Genomic DNA, 18,224 nt, shown 5'->3' with positions numbered 1-18,224 from the left:
ATCTTACAGTTCTAATTTAGGAATTCAATCATGTATCACATGGAGTTTACTGATTAGAGGACTCCTACTTTGGGTTTTACATCCAAATACACCATCTCTGTCCCAGAAATAAAATCACTGAATTAGGAACATGATTAGCTAATTTGTAAGAGTTAGGATATTCGTCCTACTAAGTAGTTACTTGCCATATATAAAACAAAATATCCTCCTGAGTTTAGCAGCCAATCTATATATTTTTCAAAAATGGAACAAAATAACTTTCCTTTCATCAGAATTTAGCATGTGAACTCTGATTCCTAAGCTACTTACTTAAAATGTAAGTAGGGGTGCCTGGGTGGCTCAGTTGGTTGAGCATCTGACTTTGGCTCAGGTCATGATCTCACCACTTGTGAGTTTGAGCCCCGCGACAACAGCTCAGAGCCTGGAACCTGCTTCAGATTCTGTGTCTCCCTCTTTCTCTGCCCCTCCCCCATTTGCACTCTGTCTCTCTCTAAATAAACAAACATTAAGAAAAAAATTTTTAAATGTAAGTAGGTTTTTTTTTTCCGAGTAAAAAGATAAGAATCTGTGTATAAGCGCAAGCTGTATAACAATATACAGAGGATTTATTTTTAATGCTTTATAGAGTGCAGGGGTTATCTGCATTGTTTGTTGAAATACTATCTTCTTGATCCCAGCTCAGAGGTTCTGATCCAGTAGGTCAGGAAGGAGGCCAAGAAATATACTTTTATTTCAACAGGTAGATTAGGGTGTTTTGATGTAGTAGGCTCAGGGCAAACAGTTAAGGCTTTTATTTTTATTTTTTCCTTGTTCCAGTTTGGGAACATTCTAGACACTTAAGAGAGGCAGAGCCCTGTTCACTCTATATGCTTTGATCTAAATATAACTCTCAAAGAAGCAGAGTTTATCAGTGGAAACAATGGCAATTTTCCAAACAGTTTACAGCCAGGATAAAGAACACTGCAGACAAAGATAAATTGTTATCTTTGCAACTAAAAAAGTCTAAAGACACAAAAATCTCTCATACATGGCCTTTCCTTAACAGCTAAAGAAAAGGTGTTGTTGATTCAGACTCTCACATCCTAAAGAAGAATGTTCAGGTAAGAGAATGGTGATTTCAAGACACTTAAACCCTGTCACACAAGTCTAAAGTTTGCCAGTTTGAAGACAAAAACAAAACAGCAAAGAAAATAAAACTTTGCAAATATTTTCTGTATTCATCCAACATCCAAAGGCTTTTTATTCCTGGGACTCTTGATAAAATTTTCAAAGATCTCAAATATAACTTTCAAATATCAGTATTTTGCTATAATATCAATTCTTGATAATGTCAAATGTGAAACCCTGGGGTGATCTGAAAAAGGTTTGCCTTGATTCCACAAAAGACACAAAAGTTTTTGCCTTGAAGGGGCACCTGAGTGGCTCAGTCAGTTAAGTGGCTGACTCTTGATTTTGGCTCAGGCCATGATCTCAGATATCGAGTCCCCCCCCCCCCCCCCCCCACACACACACACTCTCTCTCTCTCTCTCTCAAAATAAATAAATAAACATTAAAAAAAAAAGAGGACAGGTTTATGACATACAGTCTGTAATCCTTACTGACTGTGTGACCATGGGCAAGTCACTTAGTCTCGCTAATTCTCAGTTTCCTCACAGGGATGACAGTAGTACCAATCACTGTTAATAATAACAACAGTACAAGGAGATGATTTTAGTACATTGTTCACGTGGTTATGAAGAATACAATAATCCCTACATAGTGTAAGTGTAATTTTCAAAAAGTTAACAACATGACTCATTTACAAATATATGCTAAATATTTGTCAAAGATTTTATTCAGTGTGCTAATTAATGGATAAGCCAATCAGATGGCAAGGCTGACCCATAGCATTTTGAGGATCTGGGTATTTATAGTCATTTTGAAACATTATTAGTACAAGATCTAGGTAATATTTAATACTGATTAATGTTCTATGGAGTAATAATCTATGACAATTGGGTTTATTTTGTTCCTGGACAGAAATTACTTCTGTGTTAGAAAAATATATGCAAAGTAACATGTAACTAATCTGGACTTTTCCTCAGCAACAGTGAATTTAACAAAGCATATTCTCTAGATTATTAAATAATTTGGAGTGTGCCTGTTAGATATTAAAAGCATTCTCTCTTGTCTTGTTTATATAATTTTTCTTAATATCCTTTAAGGGACAAGGACCCTATAAAACTTAGCTACTAATATTTTTATCACTATTATACTTTATAGGTCAAAATGTTTGTGCACCACAACTAGGTTATCACTTTTCTGTATCATGCTTATCCATCATAACAGAAAATTCCTCTCATATATATAAGAACATCTAAAGAGTTATTCCTGAGGTCACACAATGTGCCAACAACTTGCAGGAAACAGCAGGATAACTATGGATTTACCGTATATACTGTCCAATGGATTGATTGTTTCTTCATTCAATTATTGATTGAATGTCAGACACAGAGAATGCTGTACTGAATAGGACACAGTCTTTCTTTTATGAAACTGTATCTCAAATGTATACATAATATTTATTTAAAATCCATTTCTACTTCAAATGTGCCATAAAAATTGATTAGAAAAACAACCAGGGAAAAGCATTTTTGTGAAGTGACACCAGTTTTTACCCAAAAACTTTTTACACAACCTGAATTGTCTGGAGCAAGTCCATCAGTCTCCTAATTCAAGACATAGGTGGCAATATAACACCGGTGCTCACCTTTCCAGCTCTCTACTGCATGGTCATTTGTTAAAAATCCAAAATATTTTTTTGTATTTAAAAAAATAAAGCAACCAAAATTTAGTGAGGTATCACTTTACTGTGTTTTCATTAAATAGATCCTCTCAAATCTATTGTGCTTCTGTTAGTTTCAAGGTATTTGGTTTCTCGATAAAGAAAAATTTTCCATACCCAAGACAAATCATGAGAAATTAATATATTTATGATGACAAACCAGAGCATAATAAAATGAGCTAATGAATAATAAAATTGTACCATTATAACACATATCATTTATGTTATGACCAAGAAGAGTCCTGCTGTTCTGAAAATATATCTATGTGCATATGTTGGTGTACTCTTTGCTATTCTTCATACACTTCAGTGAGTCCATACACATGGGCATATTTTAGTATTTAAACACACACACACACACACACACACACACACACACACAGAAGAATTAACACATAATAAATAGATTTTACTCTATGCCATGGTTATGAGGAAAGCTATTTTATCTTTTCTCCAAAAATAATATATGCAAGGACATACAGTTTTGCACATCACTTCAAGGGGATTACAATCCCTCTGGAATTATATTATAGGGTAACAAATACACTACAAAAATTATGTCTACATTAAATATTTAAATGCTCAGGTAGAATTTTTTTATATGCTCTGCCAAGTTATTTTCAAAATAAAAAATTCATTTTTATATTTATAATATGACTCCATTTATTTTGCAAATAAGACTAAAAGTTAAGTTTTGCTTAAATTAGAGGAATACCATCATATATATTAGACTAACGATGACTTGGGGGTTAAACAATTTTTTTAATGCTTATTTATTTTGAGAGAGAGAGAGATAGAGAGCAAGCAGGGGAGGGGCAGATCAAGAGGGAGAGAGAGAATCCCAAGCAAGTTCTGTGCTGCTAGTGCAGAGCCCCACGCAGCCTCTATTTCATGATCCAGAGGATCGTATCCTGAGCAGAAATCAAGAGTTGGATATTTAAGCGACTGAGCCACCCAGGTGCCTGCCTATTTGTTTAGGCATATCCAACAAATTACTTAGGCTTCGTTTTATCATTTCAGTGCTGGCTTTCAGATTCTGCATGTTACATACAAATAAAGAATGTTACTTATCCTCAAATGATTGTAAATAAAAAATGAATACCCCTTTAGAAATTAGTGGATAATTCTCACGAAGTCACACAACCAAACTATTGGAGTTTGGAGACAAAACCGAAGTCGTGAAATAGGCAGAAGGAAGTGCTGGTGAGCCTGTGGAGGAAGTTGTCAGTGGTTGCTGCTGGGTTTGCTGGACTGTACTGGCTGGCTGGGTGGTCAGTATTTTCAAAGGAACGGGAGAACCAAACATAGCCTCAGGACAGTTCTTATTGGTTTTTTGTTTGTTTGTTTGTTTGTTTGTTTGCATGCTCCCTTGGCACCACAAATAAAAACTATTACTTATCTACCTTTGAAATGGGACCACATCTACAAATGATTTTCTGTTGATAAAAAGCACTTGAAAAAAAACACGTTTTCTTTTTCTCTGTTTTGTTGTTTAGGAAGGAATGGACTCAAGACAATATGAAATAGTTATTTTACTCTTTGATCCAGAAAGTTGGATCAAAGATATTAATGATAAGAGATGATCCTTTCCAGAAAATTCACACACTCAAAATGTTTGGCATTTAGTTCTTAGAATGTCCATTGTTATAATAAAACCAAAATGAAGATTTATTTTATTTTAAATTTTCAAGGGCTAGATATGAATTTTGTCATTGATTCAAGTCCTTTTGTTTCTGATTTCAATCTTTTCTGGCTACTCTGTATTGAGTGCCTAATTTACTATTGGTCAACCCCTCCTCTGTGGGTAAGGTGTCAAATAAAGAGGCAGAATCCACACAAATTAATTCTCAACTCCGAGCAATGTTAAGTGTTAAGAAACTCATTGGGGACAAAGGTTTAATGTGCTCTTTGCAATAAAATTTTGGATTATCTATAGGTTTCAATTTTCCATTCCCCATTGTTACAGACATTGTATTTAAACTGAATTTGTTAGAAAATTCCTTTTAAAGTAATGAAAAGGGGCTAAAGATATTCTTATCTTTCCCCAGGCATGAGACTAATATTTTTTAATGCTTAACTAATCAAACTTGAATGACACTCTCCACTCATGTTCTGTCAAGAAGTACAAGTTCCCCACTGTCAGCTATTTTACAGAGTAGGTACTTGAAAATTCTCATATACAAGACCAAAGACTGTAGAGATATAGATTACCTTCCAAATTTCTCAAGAGATGGGACAAAATTTATGAAAAGATCTTAAAATAATGTAAATAACATATCACATATACAGAAAGAGACAGTACATATATGGAAAGAGACAGTACAATTACCCTCCCCCTCCCCAGATAAAATTAGAGAAATCTTCAAGCCTTCTAGATCTGGTCTAGATCTACCATAGCGTAGGCTTACTGGCTATATGTTCAAATGCTCTGCTCTCTCTGACCTTCCCCTTAGTGGTGAAGACTCCATGCAGAGAACCATAGAATTTCATTAAGTTATCCCAGGAGAGAAGGATACAGATTCTGGATGAGTGCGATTTCTTATGGCCTGGCTGTCTTGAGGTTAAATGTGTATAATAGCTGGATGCTGGTTATTCCAATATCTCCTCATCCTTTTTCAAGTAAGGAGTTGCTCTCAGGGCTATCACGGTAAATATACTTTGGTGCACCATTTTGTAATATAAAATAAATTTGGGAAGAAAAAGGAGAGTGCTTATTTTGAAGGCTGATGAAATTATGCTCCATTGTTTTCCAATTTCTCTAATAAATTGACTAAAATAGAATTAATTTTTCTAAAGATTTGATATTTTGTTTGAAAAAGGCTTTGAAATATTTCAACTTAAAGTCTCAATTGCAGAATGTTATTTTCATACAAATGAGAAAAGCACACATACTAAAGTATTTATCTAGATTTTTAAATCTTGATGCTCAGGAGTACATGAAAATAGATTTACATAAAAATCATATTTGTTTATGACATAGAGTACAAAATGGTAGTACAGTTTGACAAATAAAATCTTGGAAAGAAATTTTTAAATAGGTAAGGGCAATAGGAAAATGATAATAACACCTTCCATTAGCCAGTGATTATTTATGGACTTTTAAGCATATTGTAGGTGCTGTGGTACTAACTCTCTTCAAACAGTTTATTTGATAGTGGGGAAGACAAATCGTACATAAACAGCACGAATATGACAAGATGCATACTTACAGAGACATACGAAAGTTCAAGGGGAATACCAAGCTGAGAAAAATTGACTGAGATGAGGCCATGGCTGACAAAGTTTTCTAAAGGACTTTAGCAGAAACTATCAGGCATTAGCCAAATATATAAGCAGCAAGTGAGGACGGGCATTCTAATCGGAGAGACTGGTCATGTGGGCACAAAGGAATGAAAAAAGATGAACTTTATGAGAAAGCCAAACAGTGAAAAAGAGTGAGCGTCAGAAAACTGAGTTTGGAAAAATGTGCAAGAGTAGGATAGAGAAGGCTAAAAAATCTGTACTTTTGTTTCTCATCTAAAAAGAGTCATGATGTATATATCAAAACAACAAGACAGCATGAAGGAAAATAGTTTCCAGCTATTCTTGAATGAGGATTTTCAGAAGCATAGAATGAAACAGGTTCCCCGAGACAGAATAGGGTCTCATTAGGTCCCATTATCTTTGTTGAGAAAAAAAGGAAATCCTTGCTACTCAAAAGAGATCAGTACAAGAGGCCTAGGAAACAATGCAGGGTTTCTGCAAGTGTGTTGTGGGTAACATACGATGGTGCCCAGAGTGGCAGGAAAATGCAGTAAGAGAACTAGCATCCGGTGAGCATCCAACACACGTCAGGAAATATCTTTAAGTAACATGATCTTATGTAGTTTTCACAACAACCCTATGAAGTGTGCACTACTATCTCAAAGTCACATATGGTTAAATTAAGTTCCAGAGAAGTGAACTTGCCCAAGATGATACCACTGGTAGAGGCAGAGACAGGATCTGAAGCCCTACCTGTCTGATACCACCTCTTAACACTCTTTTTGTAGAATCTCCTACCTCAAAGTAGAATCTCTGCAACCCACCATTGCCAAATCTTACTGCCTTGCAGGGAGAAGGTTTTGGGACATGACCCTGAGCTAACTCTGGTTTTACGGGGAAGGTGTGGTACAGTCAGAAGTCAGGTCAATACATCTCTGTGAAGCTAGAATGGGTCAATCTTTCAAAGAGGTCATAGTTCAAGACAAAAAGGAGTAGATGCCAGAGATATTTTGTAAGCAGAACTGAGAGGATTTGGTAACCCAGCTGATATATGAAATGAAGGAAAGCTGGGCATTAAGAAATGAATCTTCTGGCTTGAGAGAGTAGATAAAAGAAGGTAACTTCAACCAACATATAGAATATGGGAGGAGGTATAAACTCCATGATTAGAAGTTTAAATTTGACCTGAAAAAAAAGAGACATACTTCAGTAATTATTCAAATAAATTCAAGAGAGAAAAACCAGAGATTTTACAACAGCACATTTCATACATCTCCTGATAGTTAATTTATTGCAAGCCCGAGCAAATGGACACTATAGTGGACTATAAAATTCATTATCAGTCAGGTCCAGAGAACTCTGAGGGTTATTATCTGGGATCATTTAAAGATATCAAATGCAATTTTAGGATCTGAAGCAGACATTACTTTTCTGGTAAGAGATATGTAAATGACACTGCAAAGTTAATCGATTAAGGGTATTGTCTGAAAAGTTGTTAGGGCAAATAAGACATTTGAAGAATAGAAAAACAGATTTACCACCATGGCACATTTTTATGTGCCTTAGCTATTGCACAATTTGAAAGGATTTGGCATAATATTACTTCTTATGATCGCCATCATCAAGTCTGAACATCATGTTTGACTATGGGAGGAAAGATGAAATGAATTCCTAAGTATAAACATTCAGGATGTAGGGAAGGAAGTTTGAGAGATGAAGAGTTCAAACAAAAACAAAAATGACTTTCCCTTTATTAGTTTTTAGAGCTTCCATTCTTACAGAATTAACTTGAGTTGAAAATAGGTAGAATTATTTCTTTGAATCAATACGATATTTTTGGCTCTCTGTATTCAAAAGGAATGCCAAGAATGTATTTCGTTAACAAAGAATGCATTTATGGAAGAACATCTAGCACACTGATGATCATGTGTAGCTATTAGTCTGATTCCCATGGATTCCCAGCCTGTTTCTACTGATGGATTCATACTATGGTTATGAATTCATTCATTCACAAGTATTGTGATAGGCAGCATTGTAGGTATGGATCTCTGAATAAAACTGGACAACTCCTTTCCTAACAGGGGAGACAGACAATAAATAAACACATACGTAGAAATATAATTTCCAAGAGGGCTTTGAGCTATGAAGAGTAACAAGTAAAAAGGCCTGTTTTACATAGATGAGTGAGCTTAAAATAATGGCCAGTGATCTGATCATATAGCATTTTACAGGACATGATAAAGTATATATATTACAGTAGAATCAATAGGACTTTTGCTGATGGACTAGATGAGGATGAGAAGGAAAAGGAGGGGTCAAGAATGACATCCATATTTTTGACTTAAGCAACCAAGGGTTTAGTAGCACTATAAGAAAAATAGGGAAAATTTGGGAAGAAACAAATTAGGTAGACTGAGAGGTTGATCTGGTCCTCTGGAGATGTAGGTTGGACACACAAAGATGGTGCAGAGTCATGTGATAGCTAAGTCTAGAGGTCATGGGAAATTCAGGACTGGGACTATAATCGGAAAACATTGAAAAATTTTTCAGCCATGGGAACAGTTGAGACAATATGAATGTGGATAAAGAAGGGAAGAGGGCTGAGATTCCTAGAGCATTCCACCATCTGGAAAATAGACTGCATGGCAAGAGGCTTTTGCAACAGAACACCTCTGCTCTCTATGTTACTTCTCTGAAACTCAAACTGGCAATCCACTACAGCTTATAAATTGTTGATACTCTCTATCATAACTGTGAATCAATGCACTGGGAAAATAAAAGCCTTTTAAAAAGAATAGTAAGGAGAATGGGGACCACCAGGATTTCTAAGTCTAATATATAGAATTACAAATTAGTACAAACTTAAAAGTATTTATGGGGAGTCTGGGTGACTCAGTTGTTTAAGCATCTGACTGGCTCAGGTCATGATCTCGTTGTTCGTGAGTTCAAGCCCCGTATCCAGCTCTGCGGTGACACCTCAGAGCCTGGAGCCTGCTTCAGATTCTGTGTCTCCCTCTCTGCCCCTCCCCCACTCAGGCTCTGTCTGTCTGTCTCTCTCTCATTAAAAAAAAATTTAAACTTAACAGAAACCCATGGGGGAGGGGAAGGAAAAAAAAAGAGGTTAGAGTGGGTGAGAGCCAAAGCATAAGAGACTCTTAAAAATTGAGAACAAACTGAGGGCTGATGGGGGGTGGGAGGGAGGGGAGGGTGGGTGATGGGTATTGAGGAGGGCACCTTTTGGGATGAGCACTGGTGTTGTATGAAAACCAATTTGACAATAAATTTCATATATTGAAAAAAAAATAAAAAAAATTTAAACTTAGAAGTATTTTTCACAGATGGTAACATTTTGGGTATCCATTTCACACACACACACGAAATAGTTCATTTATTAAACAACTACTTCTAGCTTTGGAACTGTAGCTGACATGATACAGTATGCCAGGCTGTCTCCTAATAACTATTAAAATTCATATACATGGCAACAGAGTTATCTTATGATTACATTACTATCCTAAATAATAATATGCATTTCTATAAAACTTGATGTTTTATGAAACATTTTTTGATGAACTCAGACAACTGTATGAGGTTTGGAAAGTAAATATTATTATCATTGTTTTGCTAATAAGCACACTGTGATTCAGAGAGGTTGACTGATTTGAAGAATGTCATCCAGGTAGGAGTATATAACCTGAACAAGGAAGTTATGGCTCTTAATCCTTTGCTCTTCCCAGGATCCCACCATTTATTATGTAGTTTGATTTCTTATTTACACTTAGAATCAGAGGCATGTATAAGGATTGTGCAGATTGTGTCCTGCATGGGTAATCTATGAATGGCCCCTTCACACTGGGCAGTAAGCAGCCTGAACAAGATAAGCAATGACTGTGATTAAAATGATACTTTACTTTGACTATTATGTCAAATAGCCTCAGAAACATGGAGAGATAAGAGCTAAAAATGATTTGTCATTCTATTAGAGATAATTATAATCCCTCCAAATGATAAAAATGAAAAATTGAATTTTCCAAGTCTTGATGATTATTAAAATTCTTTGCTAAATCTGAAATTTTGCAGGTTTTCTTTCAGTATAGTATTTAATATCCATTTTTCATTTTCTAGAAGCATTTCTCTTAATTCACTTTTTCTTTGATTCATGTTCACTTATTCAAGTGTTTTGTTAGCAACATTTCCAAGTTTCTACCTTATCTTCTTCCAGCAGGTTCTTAGACCTATTCTCCCCTCCCCTTTAAACACTCCTGGCCACTAGTGAACCAATTAGTCAATGGTGGTGGCTTTTTCTGGAAACAGTACTCACGACTTTCATCCCCCCACTGCCACTTCTGCTTTTAGTTCCCTTGATTTGCCACATTGTTTTCTTCATATTTTCCCTAACTTACAACTTATTTTTCTTCATGATTTGAATCTGAGAATGCTCACCATATTGTGATAGATCAAATGATCGGTTTTCATCACCACTCTGCCTCCTCAAGTTCCTGTTCTTGTGAGAAGTCCGCCAAAGGCTCACAGTCTACTTTAATCTCACTGGCTCTTCTTAGCTCATCCTTAAAAAAAAGAAAGAAAAAATAGAAAGAAACAAATTATTTCTTTTTTATTCTCTTGAAACCTTTTCGGCCAAAATACACACTGACTTTGATGTACTGATGCAGCTGTAGGTCTTCCTCTGCTACCGATAGCCACTTTTTTCAAGTTTATTTATTTTGAGAGAGAGAAAAAGAGCAAGGAGGGGAGGGGCAAAGAGAGAAGGACAGAGAGAATCACAAGCAGGTCCTGTGCTGTCAGTGGGGAGTCTCGATTTCACGAACCAGGAGATCATTAAGTGAGCTGAAACCGAGACTGAAACTCAAACAAATGAGCCACCCAGGTGCTCCCCCATAGCCACTTTTAAGTGAAACAGGTTTAGAAGTCAAAGAAGAAGAAAAGATGTGTGTGTGTGTGTGTGTGTGTGTGTGTGTGTGTGTGTGTGAATATAAATTGTAATAGCTGTGTTATGAAATGCATACTAACTAAATAAGGATATTTGGCTAGTTCGTTTTGTAATTAACATTTATCAATATCTACCAGACAATTAGAGAATCAATTAGAGAATTGCGAGCAAGTTTCATTATGACACTCGGGAGAATGGTCATACGACAATATGAAATATTTATTCTACAATATTATGACAAAATTTATTCTACCTGGGAGCAAAACTAGTGCTTACCAATAACTGAAAGGCAATCACAAATATTTTGAGATTTGAGGGGTTATGTGAAAGCCCTTTTCTAGTAGGCATGGGACATCAAATTGTTAACATTTAATATGGAATAAGTTAGTAGCCTACAACATGTCATTCTTTGTGGGACTAAGGGTAGAATACCATAAGATTGCTGGCTATGTCAGCTGGGGTCAACATCTCATGGGAAAAAAAAGAAACTAATAATTTTGGTCTTTCCTAATTCATAGAGTTGATAAGAGAATCAAAGAAAATAATGTACTTGTACATACTTTGGAAGATATAAGGATTGTATAAATGTAACTTATTTTAAGCCTTTGGGTTACTCATTGGCAATCTTTCTACTGCTTGTCTAGATCAGTCAGGAAATCAATGGACATCACTTTCAGTTAAAAAATTAATTGTTTTGCTTGACATGTTCCATGAGTACATGGACTTTTGACTTGGTCATATTTAGCATCATTCAAAATAAATTTAAAATTTATTAACTGGAGTTAGTATTCACATGGTCATGCAAAACTTACAAAACATAAATACTACTGCTAGTCAAATCTGTAAGACTTAGCCACTTCATTTTTGGTTTGTTCCATTGCCTTCAAGATAGAAAACTAGTAACATTAATAGTAACAAATTTATAATATTGATTTTAACCAAGTGTACCAGTATCAACTCTCAAACTCATTACTTAAAATTTACCTCTTAAATTTAAAGAATGTAAAAATACAACCCATCATTTTATGAAGTGCTATTAAATAATTATTCTTAAACAACATATTATTATATTCCCAAGTATCTAATTGCATCTTTGATGGTATGTGACCATCTTATTACATATTTCTCTTAGAGACAGGCAGTAAGCAATGCATCCAATTCTCTGCATACAAGTATAAATCATGGTAAAGTGGTTCATAATTCTAGGAAACCAATGTTATTGAAATATTTACTCATGTCTATCTATTTTACTTTTGTCTATCAGATTCTAAGATTTAGACTTGCTCATAATTACTACTTCCCAAAGTTGGGTTGAAGTATTTCTACTGCTCAAAAACAAATTAAAATATCCATATAGAAATGTAAAAAAGCAGAATGTTAAAGTTAAAAATTAAAATTATCACACACACACAACTATAATTATCAGTGCAAAATACTTGAAAAGAGGTCCAGTAAGTTTGAATTAAAATTTTCACATTCAATATTAAATTTTTCCTAAATTTACTAAAGTCTGTAGTTTGTTAATATTAAGCATAGATTTTGATTGAAATACTAATTAATATTAAATCTCATTTTAGGGAATTTATAAAATACAAAAACATTTAACTTCATATTAGCTAATATTCTTTTATTATCTTATATACGTTAAAACTTTATGATCTTAAATGTTGGCATGATGGAGATACTGGTCAATATGAAGTTTTTTTAATTAATAAATAAGTTAATTTTCCAGTTTTATTTCTTTATACAACTTACCAAACCCAGCATAAATGGGTTGGGGGGGAGGGGAAATCAGAAGATATTTTGAAAAGAAAGAGCACTATAATGGTGATGTCAAAGAAAAAAAAGAAGAGAAAAAATAATAACAAAGAGCCTAGTTAAAATTAGGTAACTTACTAAAATACTAGCATTCTTCTATGAATTTAAATAATCCAAACTCACAAACCAGATAAAAAAAAAACTGTCCTATAAAAATAAGCCAAAAACTAAAACAATTGACACAACGAGGTAAAAATATTCAAGAGCTGAGAATAAAATCTAATCATTTTATGCCAATTGGATTAGCAATTAAAATACTTATATGTACATCAGGTTGTGGAGAAGTGAACACAACCATACAAATTTACAGTGACAGTTGGTAAAATTCTTTTCAAAAGAACCTTGGCCGTAAGCAACATGTCCCCAAAATGTTTATAACATCTGACTAGTAATCCCATTGCTGGAATTTATTATGCAGATATAATTTAAATGAAGTAAAATAGTACATGTATAAGACAACTCATTGAACTGTTTATAACAGTGAAAAACTCCAAGTAAACTCTCTTTGTTGCTCTATGGGTAACAAGAAGTTAAAGGATATTCTTCCTGCTCCCTAGAATTTTAGGCCAAAGCTGAAGACAGAAAGGCAACAAGAACCAATATATAACTTTATAAATCTAGCAATAAGTTTCTATAAATTTCAATAAGTTGTTGACGCTAGTCAAACTCCTGCAGTGCATACAGAGAGGATTCTAAAGGTACCTTATGCCACAGACTGAATGTTTATGTCTCCCACAAATTCATTATGTTGACACCTAATCCACAATGTGATACTATTAAGAGGTGGACCTTTGGGAAGCCGCTAGGTGACCAGGGTAAAACCCTCATGAATGGGATCACTAATCCCTTAAAAAGGAGGGCCCAGAGAGCTCTCTCTTCCCTTCCTCCCCTGGGAGGATTAGAAGAGAGGAGACAGCCATCCATAAACCAGGAAACAAACACACTAGCACCACATCTGTGAATACTTTGATCTGAGACTTCCTAGCTTCCAAGAACTGTGAGAAATAAATTTCTGTTGTTTGTAAGCCATCCAGTCTATGGTACTTTGTTATAGCATCCTGAACTAAGACACCCCATTATACTCTTCCCTCACATCTGGAGCTAAGATGGGACAGGTAAGGTTCCTAGTGATCAAAATTTAAGGAGGTACATACACAGCCCTGAGAGTAAATGCCTACTTAAATACTTTGCTTTAGACTCCTTTCCTGATTGGATTGGTTTAGCCTAGCGGCTCGATGGTATGTCTGTGTGATACATAAACAGGGGAAAGCATAGTTAGAGAGAGGCAGGGATAGGGAATAGGGGGCTGAAGAAAGGGTGGTGGTAGAGGAGTCTAAAAGCCACTATTTGGCACGAGAGGATTGCAGGTCTCCTGTGCATCAAGTAGAGGTCTGGGATGACATTTAGGTCTAATCTGTCATCTTCCACCATTCCTCCTGTTCTGCAGATTCTTCTGCTTCTGGAGTTACCTTATTCTGTGAGCAGCCTTCCTGGTGTGGTTCTGGCAGAATGTCGCAAATACAGAATCTTCCAGATTTTCTCTCGACACATAAAAAACATGCAACCTTGCTATGCTAAACAGAGGGTTTGACTCTTTACTATCACCTTGCCTTCAGTCCCATTGCCTTGTACATGGATTATCTTTAGAGTTCTGTAGACTCTGTATCAATTGTTATCAGTACTGTCAATATTTGGGGGAAAAATCTGAAGATTTGTGTCTTACATATGCATGTACTTAGTACAGCTCTTTCTAGTTTCTCTCATTCATTCAGAGGGTTGTTTTACATCTACGCTAAGGTGTCTCTGGTGAGAGCTCTTCAAACACGAAGCAATAAATATGTGCAGAATTCTCAGAGTTTTACTGCATTTGTATAATTCTTTAGAGCAACCAAAAATAAATCACAAGAACTCTTGTTTTCCTTCCTGATAATGGTGTCTCTTTGAGACCCTACAAAAGCAGCATGACATTCTGGAGGTTATCAGACAATTTTCATGGAATATGTACTTGTCAATTAAACTTCTGACAAAGAATATCTTTCTACTAACTCTCTCGAATTTGACAGAGCTGTGCTTTATATAGCATGGCTTCATCAGCAACATGAGCAATAGTACCGAGGCGACATCTGCAAAATCAATGAATGATGAAAAATTTGACGCATATTTTAAAATATCTTAGTAATCTTATCCTTTGTCTTCCTTAACTTTTTAGATTAAAACTTCCTTAAAAAAACCAAAAACTTCCTTTATGTTACTTGGAGTAGAGGCATCTGAAAGCTTGCCAGAAGCAGAGGTCAAGTCACATTCCAGCTGTGCATCTCATTTATAAAATGTAACAATTAGCAGGATGTCAAAAGCATTGCTTATTTATAAAACTTAACAGTTTGCATGATGCCAAAACCATTGCTTAGTTCATATACAGAAAGATAATAAAAAGCCAGAGCTCTCAGCAATTCAACAAGTGTACCACTCCCAACTAATCTAAGAGAACAATAATGATGTAGCCTAAGACAATTCAAAAAGCTATGTTGAATGAAGGCATCTGGGTGGCTCAGTTGGTTGAGTGTCCAACTCTTGATTTCAGCTCAGGTCATGATCTCAGCCATGGGGCCTGTTTTAGATTCTCTCTCTCGCTCAAATTAAAAAATAAATATAAACCATCTTATTAAAAAAAAAAAGCTATGTTGAACAAAGTTAATACCTCTTCTTTGATAGCATTCAGTTGCAGGGCTACCAAATCAGCAAAACTGATACTTTTCTGTACATTGGGAAATGTAAGAATTAGCATTTAGTTTCATTTGTGTCTCTGTGCACGTGCCTGTATACATGGGTGTGGCTATTCATAACATCAGAAGAACTGTGGACTCATAACATTCAAATTGTTTTACTTTGTGCATATACTTTTTGTTTATAAAAATATTTCTGTAATTCATTTTCTTAGTTCGATATAACAATTTTGAAGTTTTAAGGAGGAAAAGAATTATTATAGTTCTTTTGTGGAAAATAATAAGAAGCCCAGGGAGTATTAATTCATTGAACTTTCATTTGTTTATTAAATATGCATTTGCTGATTTTTTTTAAACCTTATTTTTATCAGTAGTTACTGGGTATACAATAACTAGACATATTCCTTGCTTTTCAGAAGCTCATGACATGATGAGAGTGGGGGAGATATTTTTTTATACATAATTGCACATAAATACAATGCGTTCAACTGTAAATACATACAAATAAGAGCTGTGAGAGGCCAGTAAGTTGAATAACAATTTCTAGAGAGATCTAGGAAGATTTTATTGAGGATGTGATTGCTAAGTGGCTCTTGGTTGAGAAATTTGGAATGGCAGGTTAATCTGGTTTAGAGATGAAGTTGAAAATGTAGACAGAGGCCAGACTGTGAAGAATCTTTAGATCGGGTTAAAGGTTAAAAGTACTTGATTTTTATCACTCTTCTACTCCCTTGCTTTTGCCACACCTATTGCCTCCCAAGTACTATCCAAAATATTAAACAACTTAACAAATTATATAAAATATATAACACTTATAAGTCAGAAAATCAGGAAAGTGTTGTTGTAGAAACTAATCAAAGAGAGTTTTAAGAAAGAGTTTCTGAAGCTAAAAGTATTAAGAATAAGTAGAACCACAAAAATTTGATTGAAGATGTACAATATAAAAAGGAGTAAATTCTGACATCAATAACATAAAGTGTGAAAGGATAAAACTGTAAAGCTTTTGTATATGACTGAAGTTAGGTTGTTATCAGTTTGTAGCATACTGTTATAATTATAAGAAGTTTTGTGCAAGCCTCTTGGCAACCATGAAGAAAAAACCTACAGTAGATTAAAAAAGATTAAGAGAAAAGAATCAAGTATATTACTACCAAAAAACTCCATCAAATCACAAAGGAAGACAGCAAGAGAGGAAAACAAAAGAATTACAAAACAGAAAACAACACAATGGCAATGGTAAGTCATTTTCTATCAATAAATTACTTCAAATCAATCAAATTACTCACCAATCAAAAGATGTAAAGTGGCTGAATGGATGAAAAAATTACCAAATGAATGCTGTCCATAAGAGACTCAGTTCAGATTTAAAGATACACATGGAGTAAAGTGAAAGGATGGACAAATATAATCCATTCAAATGGTAACCAAAGGAAAACAGCTGGCTATACTTAAGCCACACAAAACAGATTTTTAGTCCAAAATGGTCTTGAAAGACAAAATGTTTAGCAATATTATCAAAAAGAGTCAATTTCACCAAAAAAATATAACGATTATAAATATACATGCACTCAACACTGGAGCACCTAGTACACGAAGCAAATGCTGACTGATTAAAAGAGAAATAGACAACAATACAATAGTAATAGACTTTATTACTCCACCATCAATAATGGAGAAAATCAATAAGGCAAAAGTTCATTTGAACAACACTAAAATAAATGGAATGGACAGACACATACAGAATGTTTCGCTCAACAGCAGAATACACATTCTTCTCGAGTGCATGCAGAACATTCTCCAAGACAGATTACATCCCAAGTCACAAAATGAATCTCAACAAATTTAAGGAGACTAAAATCATTCCAAGTATCTTTTCCAATCACAATGAAATAAAACTACAATAACAAAAGGAAAATGAGAAAACTCACAAATGCATGGAAATTAAACAATGTACTCTTGAACAACCATTGGATCAAAAAATAAATCAAAAGGGAAGTTAGAAACTATCTTAAGACACATGAAAATAAAAACATACCATACAAAAATTTACAGAATATAGCAATATAAAGAGGGAATTTTATGTCAGGAAATGTCTATATTAAAAAATAAGAAAGTTCTTAAATAATTTAACTTTGCTCCTCAAGGAATTAAAGGGGAAGAACAAACTAAGCTCAAAGTTAGTAAAAAGAAATAATAAAAAACTATAAACCAACGAGTTGGGTTTTTTTGAAAAGATCAACAAAGTCTTTAGTTAGACTAATCAAGAAAAAAAGACGCCACAGAAATGAACAGGATCATAAGAGATTATTACGAATAATTATATACCAATAAATTGGAAATGTAAAATAAATGGATAAATTCCTAGAAACACACAATGGAATAAGACTGAATCAAGAAAAAATAGCATGAATCGATGAATAGCAAATAAGGAAATTGAATCTGAAATAAAAAATATTCTATCAAAGAAAAAGTCCAGGACCAAATGACTTCACAAGTTAATTCCACCAAACATTAAAAAAAATACTACTGATCCTTCTTAAACTCATTCAAAAATAGAAGAAGAAAGAAACACTTCCAAACTCATTTTATGAGGCCGGCATCACCCTGATATCAAAGCCAATAAAGATACCATAAGAAAAGAAAACTATAGGCCAATTTCTCTCA

General features: G+C 34.5%; 1 protein-coding gene across 4 annotated transcripts in view; it reads right to left on the bottom strand.

Annotated features, from left to right (window-relative positions):
• Positions 1–18,224, bottom strand: part of HTR1F (5-hydroxytryptamine receptor 1F) — a 153,859-nt gene that overhangs the window by 115,070 nt on the left and 20,565 nt on the right. For all 4 annotated transcript variants that reach the window (XR_003426807.2, XM_053220701.1, XM_053220702.1 and 1 more), the window contains exon 2: positions 10,512–10,636. The gene's annotated coding sequence lies outside the window, so the exon portion shown is untranslated. The remainder of the gene's footprint in view (positions 1–10,511; positions 10,637–18,224) is intronic.

This window comes from Acinonyx jubatus, chromosome C2 (genome assembly GCF_027475565.1).
Source record: "Acinonyx jubatus isolate Ajub_Pintada_27869175 chromosome C2, VMU_Ajub_asm_v1.0, whole genome shotgun sequence".
Lineage (NCBI taxonomy): Eukaryota > Metazoa > Chordata > Mammalia > Carnivora > Felidae > Acinonyx > Acinonyx jubatus.
The sequence above is the reverse complement of the archived record's forward strand: the minus strand, read 5'-3'. Positions and strand labels throughout refer to the sequence as shown.